A 23,066-nucleotide genomic window follows, 5' to 3' on the forward strand; every position below is an offset into this window, starting at 1 on the left:
ACTTCAGAGAAGCGTTTGTTACCTGGAAAAAGCCTTGCAGAGAGTTTTTGAAGCCTTCCCAAAGGCTTCAAAGGTAGAACCTTCCCAAAGGTTCCAGGGTGGAACAAAAGCACTTCATGCTATTCTAATGTTTTAGATCTGTGTGAGTGATCCCTAAACTTCTGAGAAGCCCCAGTGTGAGGGGGTAGTGAGGCTTTACTAAAGCAGCTTCTTCAGAACACTGTAATATCTATGCAAAGCCACTTCAATTGCAAAGTACTAGCTATATTTAAAGGAAAGGAAAGCAATCTGAAAGTTTTGTGGCAATGGTGAAGAGTGTTTAGGATGGGCTTACAGGATTATGATGTTGTGAGAAAACATTTTGACTGCTGGAATCCATCAGTTTTGTACTCTTTGTGTTTGCAGGTGCTTGCTGTATTCTTGTTTGCCTCTTGACTGTTATTTTCTCGTTTCAGGTGTATTTGCTCTCTCAAAGACTGAAAGTGCTTTTTGGAACACAGCTATTATTTTAAATAACCTGCTATCACCCATCATGAACAAACAGGCTGTAAAAGCCAGGCTGACTTTTTTTTGTTCACGTATGCGATGAGGTCCCTTACCTGGAAACCGATCTTGTCACCTACTGTTCTTGGTTTTCAGCTCAGCAATCACAATTTCTGGCAATTACCAGAAACATAAAATGTATGACTGTGGCTTAATTAGGGAATGAAGAAACACAGCACTTTCTTACTGAATTCGAGAATGGGTCTGCAGTATTCAAAAGGCTTTCATGTGTGTCTTGCTCAGGGAGCAGTGTGGTCATAATGGTGCTTAGGCTGTCTGGACACAGAGAAGGCATTTGCATGGCTTTACCACCCTAAAGGTCCAGTGGCGTGTACCCAACATTATAACTGGAGAAGAGGTGCAGTGAACAACATCTGTCAGGGTGCTTGCCTCTAGAGTGCACTCTCAGGAGTAGAGGTGTTTGGACACCTCTGGCCCTGCAGACGTCCGTATCTTGAGCCTTCCTGAGGCTCTATCTTCTTTGCACATGTGACTTTAAATCCTTGAGACTAAGAGGACTGAGGGATGCTTCAGTTTGAAAGGGACTCAGTCTTTCTCCAATCAGGTTTTGAAAAACTCTAAGGCTTGAGACTGCATATGCTCTTTGAGTCCCAGTCCATGCAGCAAAACCCTTCTGCTTATACCTGGTCTGAAACACTCTTGCTCAGCTTTTGCTGTTGTCCCTCACCTTCCCAAAGTGAGAAGTCCCTGGTCCCAAGCATTGATCCCTTTCCTGTAAGTCCTGGAGTACTGTTAGGTGGTGCTGCATTGACTGTTCTGTGAAATTTGGCGTCAACTGAGATTTCAACAAGAGTCTGCTCCATCACCTTCTCCAGCTCACTAATAGAGATGTTTTTCTCTGCCTTGACCCAGCTAAGGTGTTACAATTAATTATGCTAAATCAAACTAGCCTAAGTAACCTGTGCAGTGCACCTTCACCCCGAGTTCTGCCCTACAGTGGCACAGGAAGTGAACAAATGTTTTATCCCTATTTGGTTTTGAATTTCAAATTTAATTTCATTGAATTCTTTAATTTCATTGAATTCTTTGATCTTCTGCCCTGAGAGAAGCAGGATGGCATACTGCTGGCTTATTTCCCCCCTTCATTTTTAACATGCTGTCATGGTTTAGGAAGGTATTCTTCCATTTAGTAGTCCTGCTGAAACCATGCTCACTTCCCCCTCCCCCTCCATCAGAAAGCACAAAAGGCAAAGATCACAGGTTGAGAGAAGAATGATTTATTGGAAGCAGCAATAAGACTGAACAGTAGCAGCAACAACATTAATAACAAAAGTATACAAAAGAAAGGCTGATTCTTATGCAAAAACACAGATCGGTTCCCTCCTCCCACCACGCTTTGTTCAACTGGAAGCCATGTCCATCTTCTTGGAAGCTGGAGAATCCCTTCCTTCCCTTCTCCCCACCCCACACCCCCCAGGAAATGACGCTGAGGAGGTTTGGCCAGGACTGAGATATTATTTAATGAGGTGACATTGAATAACATCTCAGTCCTGGCCATGGTCCCTCAGTCGTCTTCCCTCTTGGCTACTGCAAGTTAACTCTGTCCTTGGCCAAAACCAGGGCACATGCTGGTTTTTGTTTTTTTTTTTTTTTTTTCCTCCCACCTTACTAAGGTAATTGAATATTGTCATGCTTTTCTTTTAATTCTTTTAGTCTCCTCTGGGAGATGTGGTAACACCTGATTCACCCCAGTGTCCAGCCAATGACAAGTGATAGATCCTTTTTCTCTATATTGTCCCTTATTTCTCATGCATCCTGTTAGTTATGCCTAACTTCATAAATCACTGTTTTATATGAAAGGGAAATTTTTATGGAACTGATCTTGCTGGTTGCCTTTCTTGGGCAAAGTAAGTGCATTTTAAACTCTAGAGATTGTGTAAGAAATTAAGCATTATGTTTATGTGAATACACATGTACCCATATGCAGCATAAAATTTTATATATAAGAATGTTTTCTACAACTGGTATATTATTTCTGCTTTTGCTTTTTTGTGGTAAAGTTATGTAATGGTCATATTTTCCTTTCACATGGATTTTAAGGCCTCAGCTGACTCCAGTTTCCTTCCTTGACAGAGGTGCTGAAGAAGGTGGCTGGAAGTGGTTGGGCTATAGCCCATGAAGAATCACAAGGAAAATGTGTCTATTTGGGATTCCTGGTCCACTAACATGAACACAGGTCAATGGGTATGACCAGCTAGTTGTGCAGTTTGCCAGGGAGGTTGATCCAGGCAGCCACTCTGCAGTGACGAGGAATACCTCCACGAAATCGGTAGCAGTAAATGAGAGTCTCAGCTGCCATAAACCAGCACAGCTGCAGTGAAGGTAAATGACTTCTGTGCTGAGCTGCAGCAGAGGAAGCTGTGGCCTATTACTTAAATATTTGTTTGGTTGCACTGAGATGAAAACCCTGTTTCTGTCAGTAGACTGACACAGATGAAAGATGTGTAAAAAATGAGGTCCAGCGTGTGTGTAGGAAGTACAAATGTGAGTCTCTATCAGCAATGAATGCAGTGGTGTATGAAATGGGACTTTAAAATATATATAGTGTGGATAATAGAAAGAGGAGAGAATGGAATGAGAAAGAGGAAGGAAGTGAGGAGAGAAGGAGAAAGCAAGAGAGGAAGGTGGCTTTGGGTTGCCTTACAAAAAGCCATTTTGTTTGATGTGGTGTTGATCAATCTGTGGCTCTTAGCTGAGCAGTTCAAATACAGCTACATAATGGGGATACCTCACGTGTTTGATAGCTGATGCTTCTGTCCTTGCCTGTAAACAGAGCACAGTTCTTTATGTGAATAATGTAGCTGGTTCATTGTAAAGCACAAATGTGAAGAGTAACGAGGACAGAGAAAGAGCATCGCGTAGATATTTCAGAATTGGAGCAGGGGGTGGAAGGAGCAAAAAATTTCAGTGACATTGATATAAGGGAAATACAAAGTAAACTGAAAGGTAGCACACACATGTTCTCTGTGGTCGAGAACAATGTGGGAAGCATGTGAAGGAGTGAGCAAGGCACTGTTGTCAATGTGAATTATCAATCACTGTGCTGTATTTCTTGGACTTGCCTGACCAAAAGCAAGATGTCTCGTAAAGAGAGAAAGCAGGCACTGTCTGTACCTTGTCCAGTTCAGCTGCTGCATTCAGGGCTTGGCAACCAACTTCTGAAAAACTATTAAGAGGCTGGAGGTAAAGCCAAGTGTGGGGTCTGTGGGGACTGGCTGATGAAATTATGAAAGCTGAGGTCCTGGCTAAGTATCTGTGTGTGATTTTAGCTTGTCTGTCTTCAGGATAGAGGTGGCAGAGCCTGTGTCTGAGGTGCAGACTCAGGTTTACCACAGACACATCTCAGCTCATGAATTTTCTGCATTTATTATGGAGAACACTAAAATGCATATTCACACTTGGTCTGCTAAAGCCTTGCAGAGCTTTCAGAAAGAAAAACTGATCCATAAATAAAGAGAACTCCTTAGAGGTGAAATACAGAATAGAGAGGCAAAAATTCAACACAAAGTGAAACTGAGCCTTCTGGGACTATTGAAAACATCCTCAAGCCTTGTGTTTTGCAAGTGACTGCAGTGGATGATGTTGTATGTCTGTCTTTGCTCAATATGTACAGTTCATTAGCAAATGCAGGCACAATATGAAATCTCTGCTGGTTGTCTCTATATGGGAAACAAGGATGGTCATAAATTTTTCAGAAGATTTTATGAGGAGCTGCCAGCCACTGGGTCTCAATGAGCCTGGCCTGAGCAGCATGGGGCTCCATGGGGAGTCTAGCAGTTGTGCTGATGTGCATATGAGAGTGCATTTGGGAGCTGACCAGTCACTTCAGAGGGAGAAGTCAACCCTGGGTGCCACAGGGATTGATTCTGCAACAGCTGGAGATTGTTCCTGAACTGTCACTCTTTTCTACCAAGAGAGAAGTGTGGTAGTTTGACCAGGAATAGTGTTGCTATCTTGGGTTCATTTCTTTCACACCTCTCAAATGCTTCTTGGACTGGATTATGACACAAAAAATTTGTTTGCAGACTGCAGCTCTCACTGTATCACTGTGCAGAAGATGTTTATCTGGTCGTCTCTTTCTGCACAACACATTTTAACCACTTTGCACTAGGATTTTTCTGTAAATTGATGCATGCAATGTCTTGTCTTTGGATTTGCCTGTCTCTGTTAAGTTAGGCTCTTATCCAAGCAAACACTTTTCTATCTGTTTGAAGATAAGCCTCCTGCCCTTGCTGAAATCATTTAGACTGCTTGGGTCATTAGTATTGATGTATGTGTGCATGCACATGACTAGCAACCTTGCTTAGTGGTTATAAGAAAATACTTCCCCCTGAGGCAGATTGCTGAGAGGAGGTTCGGTCTGTAAAAATCATACAGTTACAAAAACTCTTCCCCTTCAGCTTAGCCTGATGAAATCCATGGCATCTCTCCAGATGAAGACTGGAAATGTTTGCCTTCCTTTTTTAGCACACCAGGTTTGTATGTGTGCCACAGGCGCTTTATATCATTCTAGTTTATTTATACTTTCAACTTATTGATTGGTAGATGGGATGATAGCCTTTTGGATTTATTTTGCTGCTCATTTATAATTAATTTGGTACAGGCATAAAAAAATCAACCTTTATTCATTTACCATCTATTCACTATGATATCTTTTTAGAAAGCTTAAAAGTAGAAGAGCCATGCTGTAAAAAACTGGCCAACACACACATGATTCCAGACATGTTGCCATAAGACCTGGATGTACATTTTACCTGCCTTTGCCCAAAAGGGGGAATACTCTTTGGCAACCTGTACAGTGTGAGGACCTCTGGCCATCCTGGTGAGTGCTTGTGCAGAGCTGCCAAAGTTGGTGTGACTTCCACCAGTGTGTGTTATGGCCCTGCTGGATGGAGATGAAGGAGCAAAGATGCTGTTTTGAGGGTATCTCTGTGTCCTTGAAAGCTCTTGAGGGTGATCTACAGCGGGTGAAGCAGAAGATCGTAAGAGAAGGATGGCCATAGAAGTGGGCTTGAGGCTCTTGAAGAGAAAGCAAACCTGCTGCTTTGCCAATTTGCAGCCCCGTTGCCAGAGCTGAGTGATGGACTTGTAGAAAAACCATGCTGTTCCTGAGTTCTGATCACTCATACCCCACTGGGCTGATCACACACAGTTCACAGAGAGAGCGCTCTGTATCACTCTCCCCAGCTGCCAGTAACAGCTGCCTGTAATTTGCCTTGATAAATACAGTAGGTATGAGCATTTAATTCAAAATGACAATGTGAGGTTTCAAAGCAGTTCACCTGCTCTGCAATGCTGCAAAAGCTCTCCCAAATGCAATCTTTTGTATGTGCTTAAAATCTGCCTTTGCAACTACTCAGATATATTTATAGGCTACTGGTGGGCTGCCTACGAAAATTCTCATCCCACAGTTTTTCCTTAAGGTTGGTTTCCTACGTTTCATGAAGGTTAGTGCTACAAAAGGAGAGGATGGATTGTAAATGCCTGCTAAGCCCCTCGAATCTGTAATCTCAGTAATGTGTTCACTGAATGCTGCAGAAGCACAGTTCTGTATTGCTCATGCAGAGTCAAAGGGCTGCTTCATTTTATTTGATCCTTGCAGGATATCCACCTTTGTGTCTCCTTTAAATCACTCTTCCAAATTACCTTCTGCAGTTTTCCACTCCAGTCCAAAAAAATAAAATAAAGAAAAGGCTTGGTTCCCCTTATTTTCCTGCCCCCCTCCTCCCAGTGTGCAAGCATGCCCAAGATGAATCACTGCATAATTATATTCCTATTGCTTGTATTCTTTCTATTGCTTATATTCTTCTGTTGGCTCTCCCTTTCCACTCATTTCATGCTTACTTACCAATCAAGTCTAACATTTGGGGTCTGATTCTTTGCTGGGGTTCATTAACCACAATGAATGTCTTCAGCAGTAGTCTAGGGGACACCTCAGAGCCTCCAGTTCATGTCACAATCTCAGAGGGCAGGCTTAGCGCAGCAGTGCAGGTACACCACCCCTTAATTTGCCTTAAAAACTTGAGGCCTGCTTTATGCTCCTAGCACTACTGTGGCTTTGAACTAGTGTCTGAGGTAAGAGTTTGCCTGACTTTCCAGCTGTGCACGGGGGGGCACAAGCCTTGGGGATTCTGACTTCCAAGGGCACCCTAATGATGGGTGCCGGGGGTATGCTTACACTGCAGCCTCCTGTAATGCTGGGAGTGAGGACAGAGAGGGAGTCCAGGTAGGCCAGCAGTTGGTACATGAGGTGAGAAATTGACAGAAGGGATTTGGGGCTTCACGTTGATGCTGCATTTTCTGTAGATATGCTGCTGTGGTTGCTAGGGTGGGAGCTGGCTCTTCCCTGGAGCCAGCTTGGAGGGCAGCCGTGTGTGCACACAGAAAGCAGGGAAGATCTGCACTCTTCGAATGCTTGACACAAGTGTGGGCTAAGATATGTTAGTCAAGGTAAAATGTCAAATTAAGAAACCAGGGCTGGACACTCATGGAGTTAGAGGCCTGACCACGTAGACTTGGTCCTCATCTTCCCTCTTCGTCAACGAGTTACTTGGGTTGCAGTTCTTGAAGGAACCTCAAGTATGTCAGGAGCTTAAAGTGGCTGGGAGCTGTTTTGGTGCCTTCTTTCAAACCTCACAGCCTGTAGTGGTAATAAGGGCATTCTTGCAGTTAGCAAGCATCCTGTAATACAGGCAGGTGCTGCCTGGTTTGCAAAGTTGCTGGTACCCCTGGGTCCCCACCCTTATAGAGCTGTGTAGAGCCACCAGCCCCATCCAGCATCCTTGCTTTCAGGAGAGACCAGGTTTCCTGGTGGGAGCTGGGCCTTTTCCTCTTCTGCTCTGGCTGTGCATCAGCTTCTGACTGTCGCTGCTTCATGTCCCTGGTTTCAGTCATCCCTGCTGCTGTGCTCTGTTCTGTTCTGTTCTCTCTCTGGGCTTCATGGCTGCAAAGCACTGGACTCTCCAAGCTGCAATTTGAGCTGCTGTTTTTCCCTGTCCGTCTCTTATCAGTTTCAGCTGTCTGAAACTGTCTGGGTTGCCCATTTTTGTCTTTAGCTTTTTGTGATAGCTTCTTTTCTTTCTTTCTTTCTTTCTTCCCCCCTGCCCTACCTTCCCTCTCTCCCATTTTTCACCCCCCCACCTCATGACCCTTTTCCAGGATTTTTCAGTACTTTAGCTCCCATTTTGTAGCCATAAGGTCTTTCTCCTATCACCAGGTCACCATGCAACACCAGTACCTCAGTCAGTACCACATCCGGCCTTTCTGTGGAGCATACTCTGTTACTTGGAAGGGAGGGTGGTTGTGGGATGTTTTGCCTTTGCTCCAAGGCTGTTTGCAGTTAAGGAGGCCTTTCCTCCAGAAGAGGAAGGCAGGGCATGGAATAAAGCAATGCTTAGTTCTTCCTGCACTGCTGAGTCCACTGCAACACCCACCAGAGCTGGCGAGCTGGACTGAGAGTGTCCTATCCTCTGCAGCATATGCTGTGTCTAGGATGTGCTGGGCATAGTCCTCCCCACAACTCCACCCTGCCCAGCGTATGATTTTCCCAAATAGATACAATAAAATTCTTAATGCCTAATTCTTATTCTGAGAATACTTTACAGCTTCTCGCTGGAAAGATGATTAATACTGCATTGCCAAGCCAGTCACACTATCCCCAGTAGAGCTATAAATAAATACCACCCAGCAGTTGCATACAGCAAGCCCCTTTTTATTATTTTCCATTCATAATACAAAACATGAGAAGGAATTGCTGCCTAGAGAAGAGGCCGAGTAACAGCTGTAGTTTATTAGGCACCTTACTCTTTCATTCTCCAACATCCAGGGGGCAAAGAAATCCCACGCTTATTTTTGTGTAAGTTTTGCTGTTCTCTGGTTATGAATGTTATTTGTCCACCTAGCTGGCTGAGATACATGATTAAGTGTGCAATCTGTTTCACATGGCCCTAGGTAGGAAGGCTTTTCCTGTTCAAAATTAGGTGAAAACCCTCTACCAGGATTGCTTGTTCAACGGAAAATTGGTTTCTTAGCCAAATGCAAACAACTGTTATGGTTGCCATGGTTTCCTCATTTCTTATGAAACAGAAGTCCCTTCCAATGTTGGGTAAGCAGTTTTGGTTCAAAAAAAAAAATAAATTAAAAAATACCACACTTTTTGATATTAAAAATGTCAAGTGAAGAATGAAGACTTTTGCAAGAATGGTTTCCACTAACATTTTACTATTTTTTAAGATTTAGATTTTTAATTAAAAAAAAACACACCCAACAGTAAATCGTGAGAACTATTAAACTGCAAGCTTCAGAGGTTCCCACCCAAAAGTATTTTTCAGCTGGCTTTATTAATGACCCCGTCTGAGGTATTCAGCTCTGAGTCATTACAGAGGGAGGGTGGGTGGGTGGGAGGAGGGATGCGGGGGGGCCAGGGGCTGGCGTCTCTCCCGTGTGGGATGGAAGTGAGGAGGGAGGGGTGGTGCGGCTGCCTCCGTGCAGGCAGAGGGTGGTCCAGGCTTGGGCTGTGCTGCCAGGTCACTGTGGGCACTGGAACTGCAAAGCCTTTCAGGGGAAACGCGGTTTCTCTTTTACTGTCAGTGTGTGCCTCAGGAACGCGGGAAAGGAGCTGCTGTTATATGAACATTTCTAATGATATGGATTTTGTTTTCATACAGCTGATAGCTTTCTGAAATGTTTTAGGAAAAAAATATCTACCATGACTGTGTCTACCATCACCAAAGCCTAGATTTCATCAAATACAGTGCACAAAATACTTGGAAAAAGCTACATGATTTGTTGGAAAGAAAGTTGATTGTACTAATAAGATGTTTCATAGGATTAATTTCTTTGTTACACAAAACCCTAGACACTTCTGAAAATTAAATCACCCCCAACTTCTTGCAGACAAATTGTTTTATAATCTTTTTTGTGTTATACTTTCTCTAGTTCACTAAGGCACTTGCTTAATGATTAACTGAAAGAACTTAATTGGTCCCAATAAAAACATACTTTCTTAGAAATCAACCCATGGCAATTCCTCTTAGTACTGTAGTCTTTATGATATTGCTATAGGAAGTCAAACACAGAGCTAATTATAGCATTTTTGAAGAAAAAAAATTTAGAATCAAGATAAGGATTTACAAAAAGAAAATAAAAGAGGGTATTAGCTTGATCTTGTGAAAACCTTTGGATGATGATTGTATAATTAGTTGCTAAATCCTCATTGCCAGAAGCTCCTTCTTGCTTGCTTTTGGTGGAACAGGATAATTTTTTTACAGTATGCCAAGTAAACTGTAGAGCAGTCATCAGCAAAAACTGAAAAATTTAGGAAAACACATGAAAGCGGGCCTATAGAGAAACATCCTAGTGACTCAATAGTCACTCAGCTCTTTGGTCCCCTGTTCTGAGACAGGAGGGGATGAAGGTTATCAGTTACATATTCTTATTGTTCAAAAATCATGGCTATGTCTCTCCATGGGCTTAGGGCTGGAGGGGAAGAAGGTTTCTCTCCTAAGCACTCACACTGCTCTGCTTTTCCTCCCTTTGCTTTAGTAACATAAAGCACTGGAAGTTTCCTCTTCTCTGCACAGGTGTGAGGAACTGGTGCAGCTGAGGGCACTGCTGAGCCCTTGGGAAGGCCAGTGCTTTTGCAGGGGTAGGTGTCTGGGATGGAATACTCCGGTGTCATGCACGGCAAGTGACATCCTCCCCCATGTCACTGCTCTTGGTAAGGGTTTGTCTTGGTGCTGTCACAAGGATTGCCATGCCAGTGCTTCAGGCTGCAGCTCTGACCATCAAGGTGCAAATGAGTCTCCAGGCAATCCACCCAAAGAACATGACACAGCAAACCCCACCGCTTTCAAAACTCTATCTTCCATTTGGGCCCAACCTGCTGGCCGCTTTTGAGATTTCTGCTGCTTCCTCATCAGTAAATGGCACCTGTCAGAAGAGGCATGAACCTCCGCAGGGATTTTCTCCCTTTTCAGCAGGGACAGAACAGACCCTGCCCAGCTGGACCCTAGAATGCACCCAGCTCCTTTCCAATGCCTACCAAAGACCTTCACTTTCTACAAGTTTGTAGAGAGTCCACACATCTGTGATAAAACCAGTCAGATTTAGAGTGAAGATTTTGTTGCCCTGACTTTCCTTTTCTTCTCCTGTTGGCAGATTGTGAAATTGAAGATAACAAATATGATATTCCTGGATGAACACTAAATAATATGAATTTCTGATCATGACAAAGCCCCCAGTAGTAAGGCCACTTGGAGGTCACTCTCAGAGGACATCCAGCAGGGCTTAGGAGTCACTTGAAATATCAGATCAGGCTACCAAAATGAATTCCCCATGTGACAGACAACATGCCCTGTGCCCATCCTGTTCCCTGTTCACCTGTGAAAATTTGATGGCTCGTTTTCCCATTGAGGGGATCCTTTCCGTGGAAGGCAGGGCAGGGAGCTCTCCCTTCAGCAGTAAGCAAGGAATGTGTGCAATTGGAAAACAATATAATGTGGGAAAAGCAACATCATAAACCAAGTACTTAACTCGCTTGTCTGAAGCATTGCTCTAGTCAAACAAGCAAAACTTTCTGAAAACATTCCCAAATTTGGGCCCAGAAGTTTTTTTTATTAGACCACATTTCAATTTAAAAACAGTAATTCCAGCAGAGGAATGTGTTGAGTGGTAGCTCTGTTTTTTTTCAGAGGCAGACAGAGAGTCCACAGTAAGATATCTCAGCTCAGCTCAAATACCCACCAATTATGCATACGACATTCGTGTTCTGAGCTCTTTGTATATGTCTGAGGATGCTGGGCTAAATTATTTTCCAAGGCAAGATGCTGGCAGGTGTTACTTCTAGGAAAATACATCAGCTGTGTGTTTTCTACACTTGTGACTTCTCTCTTTGAAGGCAGAGACAAGGATGCATATCTGGTCCTTCCTTAGGATGTTCATTTAAGTCAAATAGGAAAAGAACCAGCAGTAGGGCTGGACTGAGCACTTCTGCTAGTAGCAGCTTTGTGCATAGCAAACTCATGGGTGGCAAGTGGAAAGGTATGAAGACCAATACTGCAAAATATTTTTCCTGGCTCTTTTCCTTTCTAACCCAGCCTGGTTCGATATAGGAACACACATATTTTATTGCTAATGTTATTTGGTACAATATATACAGCAACCTAAGCTGCTGGTCAGCCAGTGTTCTTAAATACTTCATCTTTTTTTCTTCTCACCTTCTGTCTGGTCCATATATTTGTTGCAGAAATGTGTGAGTGAATATTACATCAGTCATGGTAGATCCTATTCAAACTGCTATATGCTGTTATAGTTCCAGTGTTGGCTCCTGCATTTCAGCTATAGAGTATGGCAGTATTTATCCTCAGCTGTAGAAAGTAAAGCACTCCAACTTCTTTTTTATCCCCTAAAAACCTGCGTATTGCAGGTGCGAGACATATTTTTAAGCAAAGCATCAGAAATCACTGGATATTTGGCTGATTAATGCTTAAGAATATGTAATGCAGCTGGCCAATTTATTTTTTAAATGAAGATTTGAATCAAATAAAACATTAGAAACAAAAGACTGTCTCTTCCTGTATCTTTTTTTTTTTTTTAAACTGATTATCTCCCTTGATAATACATTTTAAGAATTTAAAAGCAAAACTTCTCAGTCTGGAGGATCACAGCTTTGTATTTGATCTCAGACCATGCATTATTGATTTCCAGTATGTGAAAAGTATCTAAAATGTCTGCAATAAAAATGCAAAGAATAAAAATGCTTTCACTGCTTTTGAAATTAAAATCAATTTTACATGCATTATGTTGCAAGGAGTTGAAATTTGTTAAGTAGGCTAAGTAGTGGGAGGAATATTATAGAAAATTATTGCATTCTATTGTAAGATAAATTAGTAAAAAATATAGTATAATTAGTAGAGAAATAAAATAAGTTCTGCAGTTAAATACAAAAATACACTAATGCAGAGTTATTGCCAAGCGTTGAGAAACAGATAATGCAAAGTTGAAGGCTGACCTGTAACGACCATCTCCCTGGCAGGAACTCTTCCTTTAGTTAATGGATCATGGGTTGCATCCCAGGTAATAGTGATAATAATCTCAGCCTTTAATTCCCACTTTAGGTGTCCTGTTGTAGCCTTAATCCCAGACTGAGTGACCCAGGACCAGGCTGCCATTCTGGGACCGGGAAGAAAAGAGTTACTGTGTTTCTCCCTGCTGCCCTTCAGTCTGGAAAGGAAGAGGTCTAGGGGGGCAGCAGGGGGAATTACAGGTTTAGGATTCATCTCACCTGTACTTGATTGCAGCACCATGCAGGGTTTGAGCTACCTGTTTAGGCTGTCTTTGTAGCTGGTGGGTAATCACAGGCAGTTTGTTGCATTCCTGTGCTGGGGAGAGCCACATCTCCCTACGAGCTGTTGTGGAAGACAAGGCAACAGCCTTGCATTTCTGCCTACACCCGGACAGCGTTACCTAACACCAGTGTCCCTCTCAGATCAGCATACACCTGGCTCTTCTGCACCCTGCTGTGGGTGCATGGGCCCACAGGCCTGTTTCCTGGGCAACACCTCCATACTGATGCCTCAGAGACATGTACTGGTCCTTTTTAATCTGGAAATGCTTTCAGTCCTGGAAGAATCTGTGATTTTTGTGTTTGTTTGTTTTCTTGAGTGCAGCTCTGTTTTTTTTTCTTTTTCTCCTGAGAACAGTTCTAGTTGATTTTGCTACTGCATGGTGTACAATATTGCCCCTCTATCCTGGCCCTTTCTGAATGGAGTTCCCAGAGGAACCAATCTTCTCAATGTTTGAGCAGTGCCACAGGCAACTTTCTAACACAAATCAGTGCCTATTTCTCTTCTCCTCCTCCTCCCACCCCCTCAAAGTGCCATCTCATGCACGTTCACATTTGAATTTCTCCTTATTTTCATTATGCATTGGAGACAAAACAACTCTTGCCCTCTTTGGCTTGCAGGTTCATATACCAAGGGTAGCAATAATGACTGGACAGCTTTGTTTCACTCTGTTACATGCAGAATCCTTTCACAGACACAAAGTAAAGCACACACTAGGCTGCAGCTTCTCCTGTTTGCTGCCTTATTCCTAGGTTTTGCTGCCAGCTCTGCCTGCTACAAGTGAAATTCTGTTCTCTGGATTTTCCGCCTTCACAATATTTATTGGTAGTCTCTCTCTCTTGTGAGTATAGATAGCAGCCTGTCTAAGGGACATCTGAGCTTCCCCTGGCGTGTCTCCGTGCCCATGGCACTAAAAAAGCCCTTGTTATCATTGTGCAGTTTTATAGGGATTTTAATACATACTCTACTGTAAAGTACTAATAGAACAGCTTGAATTAGCAGAGGGTAAGCACTTACTCCCTTGACCTTGTGGTGGCCATCACTTCTCTCTGCATTAAATGCAGAACCCTAATCTGATGCAATTGTCTTTCTTTCAGTTGTTTTCTTTTTAATTCTCTTTACAGAAAGGATAGTGAAAGTATATACATATTTTTGTGTTCTGATTCTGTTTTTGACCTCTGGGCTTGTTCACTCATTTTTGAGAATACTTCTGATGTTCATGGAGATCCAAGGATGACGCTGTTTCCCCAGGGTTGCCAAACAGTTTGATGGGACTTCTATTGCACCAGGTTCCAAAAATGCAAGATTTGTTCCTCTCCCTTTGGACCTCTTCCTGGGTTTTGTTCTGTTTTCTTTCTCCAAAATAAACTGCACTTTTCTCTCTCTTGCCTATTTTCACCAGTACAAGATACTCCTTATTAGAAGTAAAGTAGTAGTGGATTTATTGATCTGTTTGGCCAAGGAACAAGGTGGCAGTTTTGCACAGTGAGATTTTGGTGGTCGTTGCTCTATTTGAGGGGAAAGTAACATCTGCAGCTGTGTATAATTGATTATGTTGCATCTCCATTTCTTGTTTTCCAGAACCAACTAAGAGAAAGAATCCGTTGGCCTGCAAAGTTAAGATAAAGAAAGAAAATAAGACTATCTATGCTAACAGGTTACTAATTTTCCCTGAAACTCTGTTTTTCTTGTCTTAATGCAGTTAGCTTTCTTTAGTTTTCGGAGTTTGTGTCTATGCAGAATAACAAGATCATACATAGATTAGCATAATAGCAGTTGCAACAATAGTATTTTTTAGTAGATCATTTAGTAGTGCTTTGATGTTTTTAACAATCCCTAATGGTGCAGCATTAGAAATGATTCTCTAAGTGCTCAGAAATTAGGCTTTAAAAAGAAAAAAAAAATCGCTGTCATTATAGAAAGGCACCTATTGATCCCTGTCACAGAACTGGGATGCTATCTCACCCTCTAGTTCTTCTGAATAAATAATGACCTTTGACATAATGCAGCACTGGACAGGTTAGAAATAGCAGCTAGCCTGGGAGAAAGGCTGAGATATAACAGCTTTTCAGCTAAAATAAAGCTGAGATCTGCTAGGAGTGGGGTCACCTTTTCACTCAGTTCTGCCACAGGATCCAACTAGAATTAAATTTATTTGACAAATGACTTGAGAGGTTCTTGCTGAAGAGGTTCTTGTAATCAGAGAAAAAGTTATCTGAGATTCTGTGGAAGTCCCCAAACAGGCTGGACTCCGCAGATGCGCCTGAGGTACTGGGTCTGATTTTAACACAGCCTAACTCCTGTGGCAGGAGGAGACCTCCCTGCTTGTTTTGCAGTGGGCCCAGAGCCTTTTGGTACTGGCACTTGCTTTTACGGACACTTAAACAGCGTCTATGCAATTCCTTCCCTGTGGTCCAGATGACCACGTGTCTTCTTGAGCTGTTAGCAAGGCAGTCCAAAGTACCATCTGCCTGGGGTCTTTGTTGAGCAAGACCTTGTTATTCTTTGAGACAGGGACTGGCCCCTCATATCATTTGTTCTCTGCTGAAACCCTCCAGATGAAGTGCAGTCCATGCAGTGCTACCTTGCATGGAGGTCTCCAAGGCAGGTGATCTGCAGGCAACATGCTGCCTGTCCCTCTGTGTGGTGGGAGATCCCTTGGCTTCTGGAAGAGAAGAGGTCACATTGGCACAACATACGCGTGAGATAATTGGGGACTGCTGAGGTCTCCTTAGGGCGAGGAGATCCCTGTAAGAGCCAGCTACATCTGTGTCTATTTCTGCAGCTACCTCAGTCCGAGCAGGTCAGCTGTTGCTGTGTTGTACTGCATCACAAGGCATTGCCATCATGTAAGCTGTGGGCCCTGCAAGTTCCCTCCAATGTCTGGGAAGGTGGTGTATATGGAGATAAATGTCACCTTTTAGGACAAACTTCACCTATAAGGTCAGAGGATTAAACACTGAAGTGTGCATCTGCAAGTCACTGCCAGGGTTACCGTTTTACTCTCATCCATGTTCCAGCTCTACATGCTCTGCTGGTCTCAGCTGAAAGCCTTTCTAGCTCTTGCTACGAGCCACAGCCCCTGTTTTGTTCCTGGTACAGACCAGTAAAAGACCCATTGCTTTGGTCATTAGTGGTGACCATGCATGTTTCTGATGGGGATGACAATTTAGGTTTTCCCTTTGAAAGCACAAGTATCACTTTTTCTTGACAGAAGGATCCCTTTACCATGCAGAATCTCTAGGAGCTGCACTGAGATTAATCACAGTTGTCTATTACCAGAACTAGGCAGGCTTGTGTATGCAGAAATTATAAGGTCTAGAGATAAGAAATTAGTAAAACCCAATGGGTTATTGGAAGGATGACTTTTAGCAAAAGGTGCTGGAAAGTTTATAATTTCCAAGAAAAGCAGAAAGAAATGTTTACAATTTTTAATTACCTACAGGATCTCCCAGATAACCTGATGTGACAGTGTCCTTTCACTATGTACTTGGGCATCAACGTTCATGAAAGGTCTCTGTAGTCCTTACAAAACTGAGAACCAAGCTAAAAGTTAGCCAAGAGTTCAGATGAGTTACATCAAGCAAGTCATAAGGCTCAATGTGGAATCCTCTGAGAACATGAATTTTCTATACTAGGAAGTTTAAAATTTAGGTTTGAAAATTATGCGTACATATTTTATACTGATTTCATCACCAAAATATGTCTCCACAGCAGCAATCAAAGCCTTGGGAGATATATCTGTAAGTCAACGTTGGGAATCTTTTAAAGAAAAAGCCTCCAAATGTGATATTTATGTCTTCACAGGCTATCTTTAGGTGCCATTTGTCATGTTCTTGCACAGTGTCTCCCAAACCTCCTCTTTCTGAAGCAGCAATATTCCACACCTCATTCTTAAAATTCAGGAAAACATGGAAAGCTCCTAAAATAATTTTCATTCATTTCGTAAAGCAACAACATCAATGCCAGTGAAATGAAGTTGAGCCATCCTGTGCTTCCTCAGCGTCACTTTTGGAACAGCTTTCTCACATCAGCTGTGAAGCACTCACAAGGACACTAGATTCCCATCCTTATTGTTTTCTGTGAGATGAGCAGAGCAGCACACCACGCTTGGGATTTGCTGCATGTAGAAGTAATGTCTCCCTGCGTCACCGCATCTCTGTGAGGTGGCAGAGAGTGTGAATGAAACAACAAACAGAGTGAGCAAGGGACTGTGATCATATTTAGGGCTGATACTGAGTCAGGGAATAGAAAGGCAGACACAGCAAGGAAATCTCAAAACAGATGTAAGGAAGAGGGTGCTGCAGCTGTGCATGTGTCACGGGAGAGCATGGATTTTTAGGGGGTGAGGGGAAAAAAAAACAGGGAAAGGCACATGCAATGATTTTGCATAGAGAATATAATCTTGCTAGTGGACAAGAGGGGAAAGAGCAAAGCAAACATAAGAACCATCCAGAACTGGACATCAGTGTAATACTGGGGACAGAGCTCCTAATGAATGTGTGGTGATCTCAGAAAAAGGTATTTGCTGGCTCCCAAAGCTGTGAATCCAGGATGGTTTGTGCAAGTGCTTTCTTAGTAGCAATGAGTGAGAGCTGCAGATGAAGAAAAAACAGAAGATAGAAAATGGATGGGAAAGGGAGGAAGTTGTGCAAAACTGTGTAAGCAGGATATTTTGAGTCATAAAGAAGTTTTTGAGGAAGGCCAGGGTCGCCAGAAGAAATTTCATGCTTAGGTGGACCAAGTCAGTTTGAGGCATGTAAGACCAACACAAGATCCTACATAAGAGTGGTAAAGATGTTGCTGATACAGGAGTGTTAAAAGTATTCCAGTTATTTCTATCTCCTGCATTTGGAAGAAGAACCATGAAATGCTGCTTACTCTTTTGAAAGCTGAAGATAAATCGATAATTTAGGGGATTTTCAATCAGTAGGCTAAGTAATTTGCTTCCATGATCTCAAAGAAAAGAAAGATTCATCTTCCCATCTCTCTTCGAAATAAGCAAGTATGTTATTGATAATTTAAAAAAAATATTAAAATACTTGGAACACTGACTAAATATCTGAAGACTAGAAGTTGTCTATTAGTAGGTAAACAAGGTGACACAGGAAGTTGTAAATCAGTTGAACTGACATCACTACTGAGGAAAATAATGGAAAAATTGATATAGGATTCAATTAGTAGAGAAATAAAGGGTAGGAATATAATTAATGTCAGAGTACATAGTTTTATGCAAAATATAATCTGAATTTTCTCATATTATAAATTTAGTTGATGAAGGCAGCAGTGGAGGTATATGGTTCTTTGTAATGATTTTGATCTTATGCCATTAACTTTTTGATATGGAAACAAGTTCCATAAATATTTGACTCTGAAATGTGCAGGCACTAAAAATTGGCTTGCTGACACGAGTAGTTTCTAAGGGAAGTTATGATAAATATGGGTTGTTTCAGTGTGTTTTATAAAATTGGCTGCTGAGCCTGTCCTAATACCTGAAGCAAAAAACAAACTCACTGAAAAGTACAGCTGACACAATGTCAGGCCAATGTTTGTGAAACTGTGGGCAGAAAACTGCACAAAAGGAACAATCAACAAATCATTTGAAGAAAAATGGTACTGTTAAGTGCAAGGCTGTGCGTGTATGGACAGGGAATGTTGGCCTTACCTTCAGAGTCTGGGATTGCAGCCTGGAAAATAGCTTGGGGATCAGAGTGAATAAAACTGCTGAAATATTAAAACGCAGTTGTCGCCACAGCAGGTGGATCTAATGTTGCCTTTGGAGATATATGCAATTGAGAAATGAAGGCTAGAAATGTGATACTGAAAATTCAGTACGGAATACAGCATTTGTCCATGACCACAGGAAATATTGTAGAAAAGAGAAAGTGGTGTGGGAGTTAGGGGGTGGGGAGAGAGAGGCAAAAACTGTCTTGAAATGCAAAAATTGAGCCTTTACTTTGTTGCAGTATTTGGAACTGTTGTTTAGATTAGCTATAAGTATGAATTTTAGAAAGACTAAGCTTGGGTGGCTTGCTTTTTACAGGTCCTCATTCAGAAAATATGACTGTACTTCATTATAAAAGAGTTCATTCCCCCAGAAAAGGAAGCAGAACTTAATTGAAGTGCCTTTCTCTCTGTCTGCTTACTTCCAAAAGGAACATCACTTCAAGAACTAATTCAGATCATCTTGCCTGAATAGGCCCCGTACAGGCAAACTTAGAAAGCATTCTTTCTCCCCACATGTTCCCTCCCTCTAATCTCTGAAGTGACATTAGAGCACAAGAAGGGTGCTTTTTGCATAGAAAAGAAATATATACAGGGAACTAATAGTTAGAAGTCAGGTCAGAAGTTCAGCCTAAAAGAGAGGAATATGTGTTTTTAATAACAAAGCCATGGAAGAATTGGTGTTTCTCTTGTGCTGTCTTTGAGCAAAGATGGGGAGATTTCTGGAAAAATGCTATGAGTCAAAAGAGTTTGGGGGGGCTCAGTATGAGGTTAACTGTGAAATATTAAGCAACTTGAGATCCATGGGAGATCAACATCTGATAATGTTTTTTCTTAATCGTGGTAACTAAAGCAAAGCTCATTGTCCAGTGAAGCATGTAAGAAATGGAAACACTAACAAGTCCCAGTCAGAAATAGTGCTGAAAGAGATACCATAACAGGTAAAACCACGGTTTGCATACATCAAAGGCGAGCAAGGATGCTTGTCTGTGTTACTTCTGCTCAGTCACAGTTTGGCACGTGACATTGACCACGGCTCAGAGATACACCATAAGGTTTGGGTGTATCAGTCTCCAGGGAGGGCTTCAGTTCCATCTGGTGTGCAAAGAAAGATTTTTACCTACTTGCCCATGCCTGAGTCTTATTAAAAACAGGATTGTGGGAAGCCTTATCTGAAATACCACAGAAGCTGTCCAGTCCTTGTCCTCACATTACACCTGTCACTCTGCAATAGTCTTTATAGTTGCTAGTTTATGGCCTAGGGTAGTTAAGTTTGCATAAATATTTTCAAAATATTACAATGTTTCTCCAACACCTGGTCTATTGTTTCCAGTTGGCATTGAACTGTTCCCTGCTACCGAAGGGAATTCAGTTATATGTTTGAAAATATCCTTTTCTGTTTTTCTCAACAGCTCTGATGAAAAACTTTACTGGGTTCACAAAATAAAAAATGTAGCCTTAAATTTCAGAGAGTAATTGCTTCCACTAACTAAATATACTGTCAAGCAACTGTCTTTATTTTTTCCTTATGTTATTCCCTTTGCCTTTCTCCCTTAGGTACTAGTGACTCAGAGTGGCTTATAAAATATGAAGAACAACATGCAAAGTCTCACAGAGAATAAACAGTATTATTTCCTGACAAAACTGCACACTGACAATTATTGAGCAACAGCAAGACATGCAGAAAATACAGAAATCCTAAAAATGGAGCTGACGTGATTTTGAGACTCCCACACAAACCAAGAGTACAAGAGATTCACAGGTGGGACCCAGTTAAACACTCCTCAACCTTGCTACTCACAGATTACATCCCCAAGGAAAGAAACTGTTTCGGGTTCTTTTGGCATAGGCTAATGACATCAATGGCAGCCTCTCAATACTAGCAGTCCTTTGGTTTTGGGAGCAGGGAATTTATGGTTTAACACTTAGATGTCCAGATTCTCAGAGAAATTCATCTTTCAAGTAGATACACAGCAGAAGTGTTCAAGTATTCAAATATGCCCACTGCCTGGCACTTCCCATCTTCACTAAGATTTCTAATGCCTGGTGGTGCTTGGAACTCTGTTTTCTCATGAATACTCTACCTGTGTCTCAAGCTAATTCTTTCTTTGTCTTTTTGTCCTCATCTGTTCTTCTTTCTCTGAACATTCGTGGGACTTTCACGCTCTCTTCATCCTCTGATGGCATGGATTTATCTTTAAACAAGATGTGGGTTTTCATTTTGCTGATAACTCTCTCCTAGCTTTCTAATTTGAATCAGTTGCTCTGTATTCTGCTTCTCTCATTTGATGCAGGAAGGCATTTTGTTTTTTCTTTCTGACATCTTCTAGTGTTGTCAAATGCAACATAACCAAAATGGGATCCAGATATCTCCCACCAGAATGTTTCCTATTCTATATGGATGTTGTGGGTGGAAACAGCATAGTGTCTAAATAAGTGGCTTCAGAGAAGGATGTTAAACAAAAACTCCCAAACTCCCAGCCACAAGCACCAAAGCAGGCAGGTGTGAGATCTTGATAAAAGGAGAACTACTTAAAACCAAGGAGTCTGGTTTTGTCTATATTTTCCTTTCTGCTTCTATAATACACTAAGCATGACAGCTTCTCACTGCCCTCTATTCTGGCAGGCACACCTTTTATGGAGCTAGACTTGTCTGTCTGCCATTTTTATGCCATCAATCTCTTTTATTCACTTCACAAAGTTTTTCACCCATTCTTTATAGCTACTCCTTTTACTGTCTGTCATGTTTCTCCTCTGGTTCCATCTCTGTGGGTTCACAACTGATGGGAATGAAGCTGATGGCAAAGCACAGTGTTTCTTCTCCTAGTATGCCAGCAGTGAGCAAAGCAGTCAACATCAGATCAGTTCTCTACAGTAGAGAAGGCAATTATTGTCCTGTACTCAGCACTGACGAGGTCTCCTTTTAGGGAATGAGCAGCAAACTGGAGAGTCCACAGGAGGAAGAAAGAACAATTAAAGGTGAGAAAGTCTGTAACCAGAAAATCTTAGAAGAGCACACTTTTTTGAGAGAGAGTGAAAAGGAAAGATTAAGATGGTGGGTCCTTAATGTCCTCCACTGCATATTTCTTAAGAGATCAGTGAATAATTGTTCCCTGGCCCTGGGAGTGTGAGGAAGGTAATCTGCCATGGAGGAGAGTTGCCCTCAACCGTCCTCTCACTGATGTGCAGATGTGCAGAACAGGTCAAGTTTTTGTCCTGTCAGCAATGAGCAACCATTGTAACAAGTGCAGCCCAGCAACATCTACCCTTGATCAAGCTGTAACTGAGTTTCACAGAGGAGCAAGACCTTTCTGTCATGCTCTGAGAGCTTGTCACCATGACACAGGCTGCTTGTGGGCTCGAGTATCCAAGAAGGTGGTGGCAAGGTAGGGTTGTTTTCTGACCATTTCTGGACCATACGGACTGGATCCCATCATACAAAGTTGCAGGACCTTTGAATTTCCGCTCATATGCAAATTTAGTGAGTAGACCCTACTCTTCAGTTTAAGGGGAGAAAACATCCAATTTGAAACAGTGTCTGTTTTGCAATTAAGGCATAGCTCCAGTGTTTCGTATGATGAAACGAGTGGCAGTATTTTGACAGAGTTAAAAGTGGTCTGGTCTAAAAAAGATGCCTTGACCTCACAGCTACGTTATGCTGCAAGCCTGCTCCTCCATCACCTTTTGTGATTTGTCTGTGTGACTCCTTTTGAAGACTCAGCACAGCTCACCCTTCTCCAGCTCCAGTGAGAATGACAAAACCTGCTTTCCGCAACTGTACCAAGAATCCTCCTTTGTTTGTCAGTGGGTCCCCAGAAAAAGTGGCCAGGGTAGGAGGCTGGAAATCAGCTTTGCTGTGGAGGCCTGGTTTTGGAGACTTTCTGTATAAGTGCATTTAATTAGATGGTGTTACGAACTTTCAGACACCACATGCTGCCCACAGCCAGCTACTCTTGCACTTTTTCTGGCGAGATTGTTAAGAATCATTTAAGCAGAGGTATGCACAGCTCTTGACAATGCCCTGTGTGTGTAGTTTGCTTCATCATCAATTCCTCCACAGCTGTGGAGAATGCTGGAACTGCTTCTACCTCCTGTAGCATCAGCAAGAAAGAGTCCTGCTCTGTTTTGTTGCTTATTTCTGCAACTCCAGAGCCCAGAGCACTTTCTGCCACGTGCAGAGCAAATGTTGCTGTCACATGTGTCATGTTATGCTATATATTGTCGTGAAGCTCTGTTACTTAACTCCTTGCAAAGGGAAGGAGCATTAAAATCTGAGGCACAAAGAGGGAGAGTGCCATATTCATTGCCACCAATGCCGAAAGAGCTGTTGGAGATCATGGTGTGGCTGGTGAGTAGCCCCATACTAGCCATCCAGGGTTGTTTAATTGCACCCTGCCAAATTCAGATCACTCTTTCAACCAAAAGTAGCTGAGA

Source organism: Manacus candei, unplaced genomic scaffold (assembly GCF_025592945.1).
Source record: "Manacus candei isolate 608988 ecotype Guabito, Panama unplaced genomic scaffold, ASM2559294v1 h1tg000010l, whole genome shotgun sequence".
Classification (NCBI taxonomy): Eukaryota; Metazoa; Chordata; class Aves; order Passeriformes; family Pipridae; genus Manacus; species Manacus candei.